We start from the raw sequence: 14,279 nt of genomic DNA, 5'->3' as shown, positions 1-14,279 counted from the left end.
GCTTAAGTATGCTGTTTCGCTCATGAAAAGTAAAGAAATTCCATGCCTGAATGGGCCAAAAAATTTCCCACAGAGAGCCCTATTTGAAATAACACTATTTCTCAATGTGATTTCTATGACCATTTTTTGCAAGAAATTTCCCATGCAACATGATAGGCGACTACTATTCTTGCAAGCAGAAAATCAGGCATTTTTTTTTAACAGCATCACTTTCCCGGGAAACGGGTCGTTCGGGGAAAAGAGTCATTTGAAGAAATTATATTTAAAAAAACGACATCCGGGGAAAAGTAGCACAATCCATAATTGCAAAATGTAGCAAAGAGTTGATAAAATAAGTCGATACACGGCCCATGTCCGCATGGTCGACGTAACCACCAGCACTATCATTTTACTGGGAAAATGCGTTTTTGTGTTCCCAGCTGCATTAAATCTTTTAACAATTTCGGTCAAATAAACTGTGCCTTTATTGAAAATTAAGATTCAAACAGTGACTGGGGGAGATATTGAGATTAATTTCTTACTTTTGTGATCTGTTAAGGCATACATGATTTTATCCGTCTAATCAGTGAGTTTGATGGAAGATTATATTGAAGAATTGACGTCAACATCAGGTCACTGTCAAATCAAACTGGCTTATACGCTAAACTATCAAAATAAACAGTAGACAAACCGGGTTTCCCCTTATAATTCAAATATTTCAAAACAAAAAAGTGCTGTTCGCATGTCCAACGAGTGTATTATAATATGAAGAATGCATTTTGGTCACATTGGGTCTTACGACGACTATGCGAACATGGGCAATAAAGTGTAGTACATACAAAGTAAAGAGGGTCAAATGTTAATTTTAAAGATTTCTAGCTCTATTTAACACTAATGTTGTAAATGTCATGGCGGTTTAAATGCTAGTTAGGTAAGAGATTTTCACCCCTGGTTGTATCGAAATCGATTGAGATTTAGAAAAGTAATGGCTATTTATTGGTTTCAGGCGTCAACATTGTAGTTTTCTGTCAAATAGCATGGAACAAAAAAAAACTTGCAAATCGTTCAAAATCTGCAATGTAAATTAAGCGAAATATGCCTGATCGTGCGAAAAAAGTCACTAAAATTCCATGTTTACCTTAGTTTTACGAAAAACTGCTATTTTTGGGCTAATTACAATTAATTCTATTTTGGATAAGTTATTGATAAAAAATAAGGTGTATTGTTCTGCAAACATCAAATTGTTGATTTTAAGTATGTTTGTCAAATTGATATTTTGTGTTTCAGTTTGCGAACTTTTGCCCCATTCTAGTTTCGAACTCTTGTAACTAGCTCGTTTTTCGTTTTAGCAGCCATTTTGATTTTAGAGCTAGCACTTTCAAAGTTATTAAATTCAGTCATTCAGTCAAGAGCTATTTATATAAGTACCAGTACCAGCTCGCTGTTGTTCAGAAAATGATCGGAATAAATAGTTTCGCTTCAAATTTAAGCTTCCTTGCACCTAAAATAAACTTATAATAGTTTCAGGACTGTAATCTGGGGGCAAATTGATCACTATTTTACAACTTTGGAATTCAAATATTGTCATATCAATTTCGACAAAACCAGTACTCCATTGATCTTTATCAGTTTATGAAATCGTTTTTTCATTAAATAATATTTATAAAATTTCATAATTTCAATATAAAATTTCAATTTATAAAAATAACTAAAAAAAAAAATAACACACTGGGGTTAAACTGATCACCATATAACAAAGCAAATTATAAAATTAAAAATTTCCCTATCTACCAAAATTGGATCTAGTGAATCTGAAAATGATGTCAAAATTCTTACAACTCGAGTATTTGATCAGATTATTGCTAAATTAACACTTCAGTCGTCGCGCTGTTGTATTTTGTACAACACTGCTGAGAAAACCTCGCTTCACAACTGTAGCGCGGTGGTTCTGACGGTGACAAACCGCGCGACGACTGGACGGTTAAACTATGAAAAACTGCCTAAAACGCCCAATTGGAGGCTATTGTCCTTGAAAATAACACATTTTTCGAGATAAAGCGGTTTTATGAGCAAAAAACTATATTTGACATACTGTATGGTATCAAAATAGATTCAGTAGTTCATACTTGAGCTTACACAACATTTTAAACACTCAAAGTTAACATGTAGGTATAGCACTAGTGGATTGTTTAGCACAGACATTTCGAACTGTATTGCTTACTTCTTCAAAAACTGTGAATATTTCTATGCAAAACTGATTCTAATAAAAATTAAATATTTTAAAATCATCATTAGACATCTATAAACTAAAAAACATGTAATGCTTTTGCTGCCAGTGAAACCTTCAGCATCTATGGAAGGAAATGTTTTTTGGTACCGACCTGAGCAAATTCACCCCAGTGATCAATTTGCCCCGGATTACGGTACTAAGAGAAATTATTTTTTATTGAACAAAATAATTGATGAAACATGAACTTTTTTAACATAAACCGAATGTTTTGAATCATATTTTTAAGGAAAAAATATAAAAATTGTGTGAAAATACTATTTTAATTTGCGCTTTGCCTACTTCGTAAAGCTAGTTAGCTTTAAAAACCGACTGTTCTTAATTGATTCGAAATTCTGAGATGAATTCGCCACAATCATCGATGATGCGTACAAATGTCAATGACGGTCGCCTTAAGGCAACCTTAAGACGAAGTCGACCATCATTGGAATTTGTACGCGACATTGATGATTGTTGCTTATTCATCATGACACTCTCGAATTTATGAAAATCAGTTGGTTTTGCACTAATATGCTAAAAAAGGATCAGCATGCTCTCGGCATGTAAGCAAATTTAGTAACATATGTTCGAAACTATGAAAACTGAGTATTATTAGTTAAAAATTACAACGGTTTAGGATTGTCTCTGAATTAAACTTTGTTTACTCCGCCAAAGTTTCAAATCTTACCAATGTTGCTTCCATTTCGACCATTGTTTACGCCTAACTCTAGCGTACAGAGGAAAATTAAAACGAATCAACTAAAATGTCGAATGAGCGGCCAACTGAAGGCCACGAGAGGATACAAATGTGCTGGACTCCGTTCTGGGACATGCCTCTCTACAGAGTTCCCTCCAAAGTGCTGCTGCCGTTTGATTGTCTGACGCATCTTGCACCAGCCATTATGTGTTGTGCATGCAGTTGTGTGATTTGGGCACGCGGAGAAAGAGAATGCACGTTATTATTCCGCTCGAACCGATTGATTTGTTCAGGGCCATAAATTATGCACCATTATTATAAATGATATTTTGAGAATTAAATAATTATGGTGATTTTTCATCTGCGCGAGGTCAACCGGGTCTGCCGACCGACGTATCGATAATCGCACACCGTGTGCGCGAACACAATGGACCAACGGATGCGTACGAAATGGATGGACAGACCAACCGAGCACGGTGCTCCCCAGATCGTCAATATCGGAAAAAAAAATCTCCGTCAAATCTGTGCCCGCCAGTCGTTTTCTATGGCTAATGTGCATGTCTGAGTGTTTCAAAGTTACGCCCTTATAAATTAACAAATTCAAAAAAAGTCAGAAACGGAAATCTCGGTAACTTTTGTCGAAGTTAGTAAATTGAGTTGATCTGATACAATGTGAAATGTTGTATAAAAATGTTATGTTTCGCAGGTATAGCTTTGATAGTTCGGTTGAAACGATTAAATCTATGAAATATTTACATATTATTGATCATACCTGCCGTAAACTCCAGAATATTTTGGAGTACAGTAACAAGATCAACAAGCGTGATCTATGAACCTTTGAAAATCTTTGTATTTGCAAAAAAGTTTAGATCAAAATGTTGCTGTAATTTTGTAATTTACAATAATATATATTGCATTCAAGAAAGATTCTGGGCCATGCAAGAACCTTAATAAAACAACCGAGACCATCGTATGTAAAGGCAAACTTGTTTTCACCGTTGTTCAAGTGTGCTAAAGCCGAAAAATATCCTCAGATAGCTAAATTGCCCAGTCGAAAAACTATAATTCCCAAAAAATATGCTCAGATAAAAAAATATCCTCAGATAACTCCAAGAATATAGGTCTTCAGTTTAATGCACGAAGTAAGTGACATACCTACCTTGTACCTTGATGGCTACAGTGTCATTGCAAGACGTATTGTAGAGCTCCATCTTCGTCGGTCTTGGGCGATACGTCTCCATTTGCCCCGAACGTTTGCGAGGTCCTTTTCCACTGCGTACAGCCAGTGTATTCGTGGTCACTTCTAATTATTTATGCTGTTCGGAATTTGAATAAAGGTGACTTATGTAAAATAAATAAAATGTATTATCTTTATGGAAGACAATTTACACCGTCTTCAGCCAAAGGCTGCACAGGCTGAACAATTACGAACATTAGGCAACGGACAACATAGAACACCCAGTAACCCAGTGATGATTTTTTCGTTTGACGAAAAGTTTCTACCGACTGGAGCGGGAATCGAACCCTTCCTTCGTGGTATAATACGCCTAAACAACTGACGCCGTTACCCGCACGACCACAAAGTCCACAGTGTTGATTTTCATAATTTTTCGTGTTTTACCTAGTTGTTTGATTGTTCTTAAACCATTTTTTAGTTAGAATAATATTCTGTGAATATCTTGTCAAATCCATCATGCAGTAAGGAATTAATGTATTAATATATGCTTGCCTAGTGTACTCTACAGGGTGTTCAATAAGCTCGAATGCAACTTTTCATTGTTGTGTAGGTGCGCACCATGTGCATTCTGTGTATTGATATTGGTGTCAGCTTTAGCTTCGTATTTAGGCTAACTGATCGCATGATATCGACTTGTTAGTTGTTGTTCGTTTACCACGCACGATGAAGGAGTAGCGCGACGTCATAATAAAGTTGTATACGAGAGGTGAGCGACCCAGTAGGCGGAAATCGACAACGTACTTAGTAAATTATGGTAGGCAAAAAAAAAATCATCGCTTAGGTGGCGTTGTGATACATTTTTTTTTTTTTTTTGTTTTGCGTCCTACGTTTTAGAACGTGAAGAAATACGACAATTTTATCGAACACACCAAATTTCTAGGACTTCAAATAACAAATTTATGGTAAAAAATGTGAAAATCACTTAAATTTTACGCATTTTATACTATTTATGTCAAATCCGTAAGATTCACGTCTGGTAAGAATCGAGCCTCAGTTCAGATATGTTGAAAGCTGTGCTCAACTTTTTTCGGTTTTGATTTTTTTCCCAGACAGGTTAGAAATTGCAAACAACAGGTTTGATTTTTTGTGATAATAACGGCCTGGGGAGCCCCGTGACTGACCGATGCTGGACGCAGCGCGGGTGTGTTGACGAATTGGGATCTCGGTATTGCCATTTTGGACGATGATGACGGTAATGATTGTTGAATGCCCCTCTGGAGAGCTGGATATGCCCTAAAGATAGCATTATTAATGTAGTTACAGGCTAATTGCTGTTCCACCGGATTTGAATAATTTTGACTGTTTGCATATATCGATTTCTCCTATCTTGGTAAATAATTAGATGCAGGCCATATGTATTGAAAACCCTTCTGCAGAAATAAAATAAAGTGCGCTTTCACGATTCAGTTTTATTACCAAGCCCTGGAATTAGGGAATGGTAAGTAGGTATAGAAAAATTCACGATTGTTATGTGCTTGTTTCTGCCCTCACCTTAAAGCTCTGTAAGAATTCTTCTGTCGGGTATGTTATTGTTGCATTTTTGTCGGCACAATTTGCAGATGCAGATCTGCATATCATTGAAGGTTGACTGAATCGAACCTTCCAATGGAAACTGGACGGGACCATACGTTTGCCATAAACAACATAGGCGTTTGCTTTTTACGCTAGGCATAAAATTCTATCATTTATTGGGAAAATGCATTCAATTATGTAACGGAATGGCTACGCTTCATACGTTTAGCACATAGGTATTAAAGATTTTTTTGTGACTTGAACTGTAAACTTGTTCTACTGCAAAAAAAAACATTTTAAAGGTAGCTTTATCTATCATGATAATTTAAGATATGTCTATTTGAACTGATAAATACCTTGGAGTACATATAGGCATTCAGTTTTAAAACGGTTGCCAATGACCATCGGGAGCATTATCATTGCAACTCATACTCAGGCAGATACAAACAACTGAGATCTATTAAAGGTGAATTTTAAGCTTGTTTGAGCTCACTTAAGTACTCATTTGAATACAGGACTTCAAAATTTTCATAATAGGATCGTGAGTACGTTGAAATTGCCTTCTCCTCACGACGGACAAAGAGTTTAAGATTATAGTCTATAATCAAGGATTCAAATTTTACTTCATATTTTGGTATTGCAATGCCCAGTTTTGAGAAAATATATTTATAGTTAATGTTTCGAGAGCATTGTCAATATCAAGTTTTGTTTGTAAAGAAATGTTAATATCAAGATAACTATCGATGTATGTTTCATGTGCATTCCAGTCAGCTCGAAAATAATTGAAAGTGGAGCTGATAGGATTGAGAATCGCTACATGGGATATTTGAAATGTAACAGGGACATGATCAGAATCAAAATCAGCGTGAGTAACCGGTTGACTACAAAGGTGAAAAAAGTCGGCTAAGACCAAATCAATCGTAAAAAAGTTTCTAGAAGAGGAAAATCATGTAGAGTTATCAGGGTATTGAATTGAGAAATATCCTGAAAAGCACTCATCAAAATAAATTCTGCCGTTGGAACTGCTTTGCGGATACTTCCATGAGAGATGTTAAGCATTGAAGTCATCAATGACAAAAAGTTTTCACTTTTCCGAGTCAATTTACGCAAGTCAGATTGGAACAAATTAACTTGCGGTCCAGTGGATGGAAAAGGAAAATAGTACCGTAATCCGGGGTAACATTGATCAGTTTTTAGGGTATTTCTTATATATTTCATCCAAAAATGTAAATGTTGTGAGTTTTATATTTTTAAAATAAGTACTGCCACCCATAGCTCGTGACTATATACTGTATTTTGTTTTTTTTTAAAAGATTTAAGCGTGTTTACAAAAATGTTCTATGTGATTTTTTAATATAGCTGATATGGGGTAACATTGATCATCCATATAAACAACGTTCGGTAATATTGAAAATGTCGTTACTTACATAAACCATGGCCCCTGAAGCCGAATATGATGTCCAAACGCATACAAGTCATTTACTTTTTGAGTTATTTTAAAATTAAAAACACCTCGAACAGCGAAATACGCCTAAAGGTAGGCAATTTCCTAAGGGAATTCTTACATTCTTAATAGTAATTCGTTAATATTGCCTAATTGAACATACTTATAAAAGTTTCGACAGCGGAATCGTCTTTGGCGATGCCATTTTTAGTGAGAACCGTATTTTCCTTGCTCATATCGCTTGCAGAACTTATGTGCGACATGTATCTTCGGTAGTGTCATTCTTAACCATTGAAATCATTGTTTCGTAAACTTGACAAATTTACGCTTGAAGTCAACGCAATTTATGCAAAAATCCTGATTTTTAATAGCTGATAAATATAAGAAAGAGAAGCAACATTCATGCTTTGGAAATGTTTCATTAATAAATGATAATACCAACTTATTACGAGATGAGTCATTCCGATCAATGTTACCCCGCTGATCAATGATACCCCGGATTACGGTACAAGAGTTCTTATTATTTTATATAGGAGCTCAAAATTGAAATCTAGCTACACCATTGTGACGTGCTTGCATATGATCCGTTCCGTGAATCCGAGAATTGAAATCGCAATGCAAAAATATGCTGAAATTATGCTCTGTTTGTCGTCGTACATGGATTGTCCTTCGATTTTTTTCCCTTGGCTCTTTGTTTAAAATATGTGCATGCTTGCGGAAACCGTCGCTTCTGTCGTTGCCTATAAGTTCGATCGGTTTATTTGTTCCACGCATTCATAGCAGAGTGGTGCGCGGAATTTATTCATGAATGATGCTATTATAGTGCGTCAGCATGTCATCATTTTGCAAATGTTCTATATGAATGCACGTTGAAGTTATAAGAACACCATTATCACACAGTGTCAGAATGAAAAAAAAAAACTTTTCGATATTACCTTCTGGAATATGTAGGTCTAGTCACGCTTGCGATGCAGTCACCCCCCATATATGTATATAACAAATATTGTTGCGCATAATATCGCAGTCTAAATTTGATGCATTATATAAATGAGACTTTATAGTACTCCTAGAAAACGTACAACGCGATACACTACTGTATTGCTTAGAGCAGCTGAGCCATAGTCACTAGTCAGTAGATATATTGTATAGCTGTAGTGGGAAGGTGTCTGCAGGAAACAGCAATGTATCCCCAATAATATCACCGAACTTGTAAGTGATCATTAGATACTTTAAATCCTTATTTTAATAAATACTTTTATAGCTTTGTAGCTGATCAGAAACAATAAAAGATGTTTCACTTTCGGCTGAAAGACTCGGTGTTCTCCGGGGCGCTTCCTCCAGCGGCAACAAATATTATGGTGCGTTGCGCAGAGGAACTGTCATTTAATTACGTAAGACAGTGCGCATCGTACCTTCGTGCTGTGCGTACACGAATTCTCTCTGCTCTTGGAAGTTTTTTTTTTTAAACTACCTAAAGCAATAAAACAGTACTTTTCAGTGCTATTTTTTCTACTATTGATCCCTTTACGATCCTTGTTTGGAGCCGTGCCTTCGATTTCTCGTTGGGCCCGTTGGCGAAAGCTAGCGGTGGTAATCCTTCTTGGACACCGTCTTGGGAAAAAACCACTTAGGAGGTCACGTCTTCTTTCGTTTTTTCACTAAACATGGTTGCAACTACAAACAAAAGGAAGGGTAAATCTCTGAATTCACAACTGCCTTCCAAAAAAGTGGGATTTAAAACTGTCACTAAACGTGGCAAGAATGGAAGAAAGGACGTTTCTCCGGAATCGCTTCAACTATGGTTGATGTTTCGTTGAAAAGGCTTTCAAATTCCACATATTTTTCATCTTGGTCTTCAACACTTTCTTCTGGAACGGCTGCCATCACCATGTCGTGCGTGTCGTTGTACTCCTGGTAGATGGTATTCAGCTGCTTGGAGTAGACTCGAAGTTGCGGCAAGGATGGATGCTGACCTATTTGGTTTGCCGCATTCAAAGTGTTGAAGATGCGCGTCACTTTAGCCTTTACTTGGCCGCGTTTTAGGATTAGCAATCTCACATCATGCAAGTTGGCTGATGTAGTAAAATATTGCATTTTCAACATCAAATTTCTCAAAAACTAGACGTGCTATGTTATTTTTGAAAACGGTAATAGATTCAGCAAACCTTAATCAAGTAAATAGCGGTATTTTGATGCTTGAGACAAAAACGTGTTCCGCAGTGTAATTACTGTCCACCATGGGATAACATCTGCAGAGCAGTTCAGCGACTTGGAGCTCTTCTGCATAGTAGCGCGCGATCAACTCTTGTTACGTAGGCTGGCGAAAAATTTGGTTAGATTTTTTTAACTTGTAACTTAAAGAATACGTAACTGCAGTAGCTGGTTTAGTAGCCATCGCAAGATGGGTCCATTTGCTTATAAATACCTCGAAAAGTAAGGAAATTCAACACAAATTTGATATATTTTCGAATTACAATTGAGGGGCCCAAAGTAAGTGAAAGTTTCATTTTAATCAATTTTTAGTTTGGTGTACTGCAATATTTTACTATTTTCAGGCTTTCCAGCAGTATTTTTTAGTAGTATTCCCATATTGAAATAGATTAATATTCTTAGAAGATTGGCTTGTTTTCTTTTTGATCTTATACAATTTGTACGTAGTGAAATATTGAGCATGAGCATGAGCATAGATGACCATACAATTCGTAGTTGCGCAGGGAATTTATGAATGGGGCTTTGGATTAGCTTATCATTCTTCAATGTGCACAAATCGAGAGCTCAAATTTTAAAAGTCAATAACGGCGCCGGCCACATCCTTACGGCCATCGGGGAAGGGAAGGAATGTTAGTTAGACAATCGTTGTTACTAAAGACCGAGTATACCACTGCATCTCCACAGTTGTCATGGAAAGGATAAAGGGTTAGGGGGATAAGGTAGGGATCTGGGAGTCACCAAAGTTTCGTGATGCGATCCATGATATCGTCCCCTTGATGCTACAACTAGATAACTCGAAATTTGAAATTTTTGACTTCAATATGCCAAAACATTTTTATTAATTAGATCTGTAAAATACCTACAGCTCATAAGCGTGTGATTCAAAATACACAAGTTAAAGTTTATTTTTCAACCATATCCTCTGCGATTAACCGTCACCTAGTAAAACGGTCATATTTTTAAAGTGGCACATCCCAAAATTTTGATTTTCGAGTTATCTAGTTGTAGCATTAAGGGGACGATATAATCACTCCTAACCGTATTTGCGATATCATTCGATAATCGCATCACGCGCCGAACTAGTGTTCATCACTCGTTCACGCGAGAGCAAGCGACGCGATCAATAGATCAAACACTACAAACGGATAGCGGCACTTTTTTCACTACTGAGCTACCGAAGTGCGACACGTTTGTCGAAGAATCAAACACTACTCACAATTTGTGTGGAGTGAAATATTGATGACAAACACAATAATTATTTTGTGAAAAGCAAGTTATAGTTATTTACATTTATTGCGCTTCTGAGGGTTTTTAAGCAGCTGAAACATAACTTCTTATAATTAAAATCTTATCCAGAATATTGAGTATGAAAGCTACAGTCACCCCACAGTTCTGGATAGCAGCCAGGTATAGATCAGAGTTGGATTAAACGGAGAATGTCTCATCAAATAGAGTTGCAATCATGCAGAACATATTTTACTTACGTGAACCATAAATCTATACAGCATCTCAATAAATTATAACTTGCTTAAGCATATTTTTTTCCGTCCGTAGGAAATAAAATGTCAATCATATACCTAGAAGCGTTGATTCATATCTATGTAGCATTGAAAACCGTACCGTAAAATCGGGTGTAATTGATCAGAAGGGTGTAATTGATCATCGTATCACACAATTTTATTTATCCGTAATGGAGCACAAATATCAATGTAAGCTGCAGTAAGTGAACGTTGTTTGTCGTAACTATTGTCGAATTATGTGTTGTGAAGTTTTTTGCGTTAAAGAATGTTCATTACTATGAAAATTATATAAAATTTCAAAATCATGGACGGTGAAGTATTGACAAACACCTATGAACTTCTATTTATAAGTAAGGATTTGAACATGGTATAAACCTGAAAGTTTGTGAGGATGCTTGAGATATATCCCCAAACCAGATTTCATCAACAAAACTCGTACCAATTAGCTCATATGGTTGAAATAATTGAATTTCTGTTAGATATCATTGAATTCTTTAGGAAATTGCATACATTTAGGCGTTTTCCGCATAATTCTTGAAATTTAACTATTCGTTATTTATATAAATATTGCATTGTTAAGAATTTGACAAGCATATTCGGATTCAGGGAGCTCAAATTTATCATGTAAAGTTGTTTTGAAAACTAGCAATAATGGCATTGACAAGTGATCAATTTCACCCCGAAATGAGATCCCCTGATTTTTTATTTTAGATATATTTGTTAACACTAAAATGACATTTGTTTGAAAATTTCGGTACATGAGTCGATGAGGCTCACCTTCGTACTTGTTTTCCTGCATTTAGTTGTTTTGCTTTGTTAACATTATAGAAAACAGACTAGAAAAAACTTGAAAAATGATCAATTTCACCCGAAATTACGGTACCACGGTTATAAAACAGATAAGACGATTCCGAAAGAAACGCCAAAACGTATGCTTTCACTAACACACCATTCGTTTACCACGCAGATAAATTGCTGTTATAGTGTTCTGATCCATAATATGAGTCGATTTCTCGCATAACTAGAGATCTCGCCCTAAAAGCCATTGGTAACCGAGTATGTAGCTCCTTGTCTCTAAGCAAATGAATGCACCAGAACGAAAACTATTACCACTGGGAGATAGAGGAGAATATTCTCTCCATCGTAGCATAGTTAAATATCGTTTAAATTCATTCGTTTGCTCGGTAACAACAAGCTACACACTTACCAATGGCTTTTAGGGCGAGATCACAAGTTATGCAAGATTTGATCCATAACACGGATACGGAACCTCCTCTTTAAGTGGGCAACCATCTGTGGGGTGGACAACGTTTGAAATTTCGATAGAAGTTGACACTTTTTGGTAAATAATCGTGAATTTTGAGGTGTATTCTCTAAAACAACTAGGGGAACTTACGTATTCTCGGCAGTCTAAGCCCAGGCCGCGTTTCTTTTGTAATTTTCTCGGACATCAGCAGACAAATTACTTGTTAGTCTGTTTACATTTATGCGCTGCTCAATCCTCTATCGATTCACACCGACAGACTTGTTAAATCTTTGGAAACGTTTTCACAACGCTGCGAACATCTCTTGTTAGTGTGACTTTTGTTGGCAGCCTCATTCACTTCGGCAACTTTCCCATAAGTGCTGCAGGCGAATCTGTTCGGCAGCTCCAAATCAGTCGCATTTTGAGACGTGTTCATTTGAATTGATGACATCTCTGGCGAAACTATTTGTTCCGTCTCGAAAATCTCGTCAGCGAATAGCTGACAGAACGAAAAATCATCTGAATGTTTCCATTGGTGTGTTTTGATAGAGGAATACTATGTATTTGGTGTTTGAAATTTGGTTGCCGATAACAGTCGAATGGTGCGGAAGCCGTAAGTCTCCCTATATTGGGCAGTGCTTGGCAGGAAATTTTGTATTGTACAGCGTCACCATGAATTTTAATCGTATTTTATTCTGAAACATGACCCTTGGCTTTTACTTTAGAGAACGAACTGTACAGTCACCCCACTGTTATGGATCAGCTAAGGGTCATTTTTTAAAATAAAATTTGATTACAAATCATGGTGACCTTGTACAAAACAAAATTACCCGTCTGGCAATGCCGAATATGGTTGTTTTCCAGAATACACTTAAAAAATCGCACTTATTTACGAAAAAGTGTCGATTTCGATAGAAATTCCAAACGTTGTCCATCCCACAGATGTGGATCAGTGGAACAGGAGGGTCCTATTATGGATCAAATCGACTCATATTATGGATCAAAACACTATAAAAGCAATTTATCTGTGAGGTAAATGAATGGTGTGTTAGTAAAAGTATACGTTTCGGCGTTTCTTTCGGAATCGTCTTATCGCTATGAATACGGATAAAATTTTATTTCATACGGACGAATAAAATATGCTAGAAGATGTTATGATTGATTGCAATGCTGTACAGATGTATGGTTCACGTAGATAAAATGTGTTCTGCGTAATTGCAACTCTATTTAATGAGATATTCTCCGTTTAAGCCAACTTTGATTCATATCTGTGTGCTATCCATAACTGTGGGGTGACTGTACCATCAAAATTGTTTTCTGCCCCAACAAAAGACACTCATTTGTAAATCTGGCCCTGATCCGGCCAATCCACAAGTCTGGCAGCCGCAACCGAATTGAAAATTACACGCTGTTATACTGTACGAGTAAGGTGCTCGAGAAGGTCATACTTGTGTGGTGCAGTGACAACGGAATGCGAATCAATCCAGCATTTTAAAACCGTTAATGGCTGCCCCAAGCACGATCGCTTTCTGGTAGGGATCGGGCGATTTGACGTTTGGATTGGGACATTTCTATTAAACGGACCCAATCCAAACGTCATATCGCTTGATCCCTACCAGAAAGCGAGGCTATTTGCGGTAGCCATTGGCGCTCGTAAAAAGCTGGATAGCAGCAAATATAGGGTGATATCTTTCACTCGCCGCAATAATCGTTACCTACCTGGTACCTTGATGGCTAGAGCATAGCGTCACCCCATTGTCGGCAGTATTGTAGAGCTCCAGCTTCGTCGGTGTTGGGCGATACTCCTCCAATTGTCTCGAACGTTTAAGGTCGCCAGGTCCTCTTTTACTGTGTACAGCCAGCGTATTCGTTGTTTTCTATGAAGTCGTCTACCTCTACTTGGTTCCTTGCATAATATTTTTTCGCAATTCTTTCATCCGACATTCGCAGTAAGTGATTAACCCACTGAAGTCTGCCGTATTTCACAGGCTTAATAATATTCTCATTTTTATACACTTGATACATCTCGTGATTCATGCGTCTGGCCACACACCATTTTCGAGTTTCCCACCGAGTATTGTCCGCAGCACTTAACGCTCGAAAACACCACCAAACCTCTACTTGCAACCATGTACTTCGTTTTGGTAGAATTAATGGTCAGGCTTAT

The sequence above is a fragment of the Aedes aegypti genome, chromosome 1, assembly GCF_002204515.2.
Source record: "Aedes aegypti strain LVP_AGWG chromosome 1, AaegL5.0 Primary Assembly, whole genome shotgun sequence".
NCBI lineage: Eukaryota > Metazoa > Arthropoda > Insecta > Diptera > Culicidae > Aedes > Aedes aegypti.
This window is presented reverse-complemented; position numbering follows the sequence as displayed.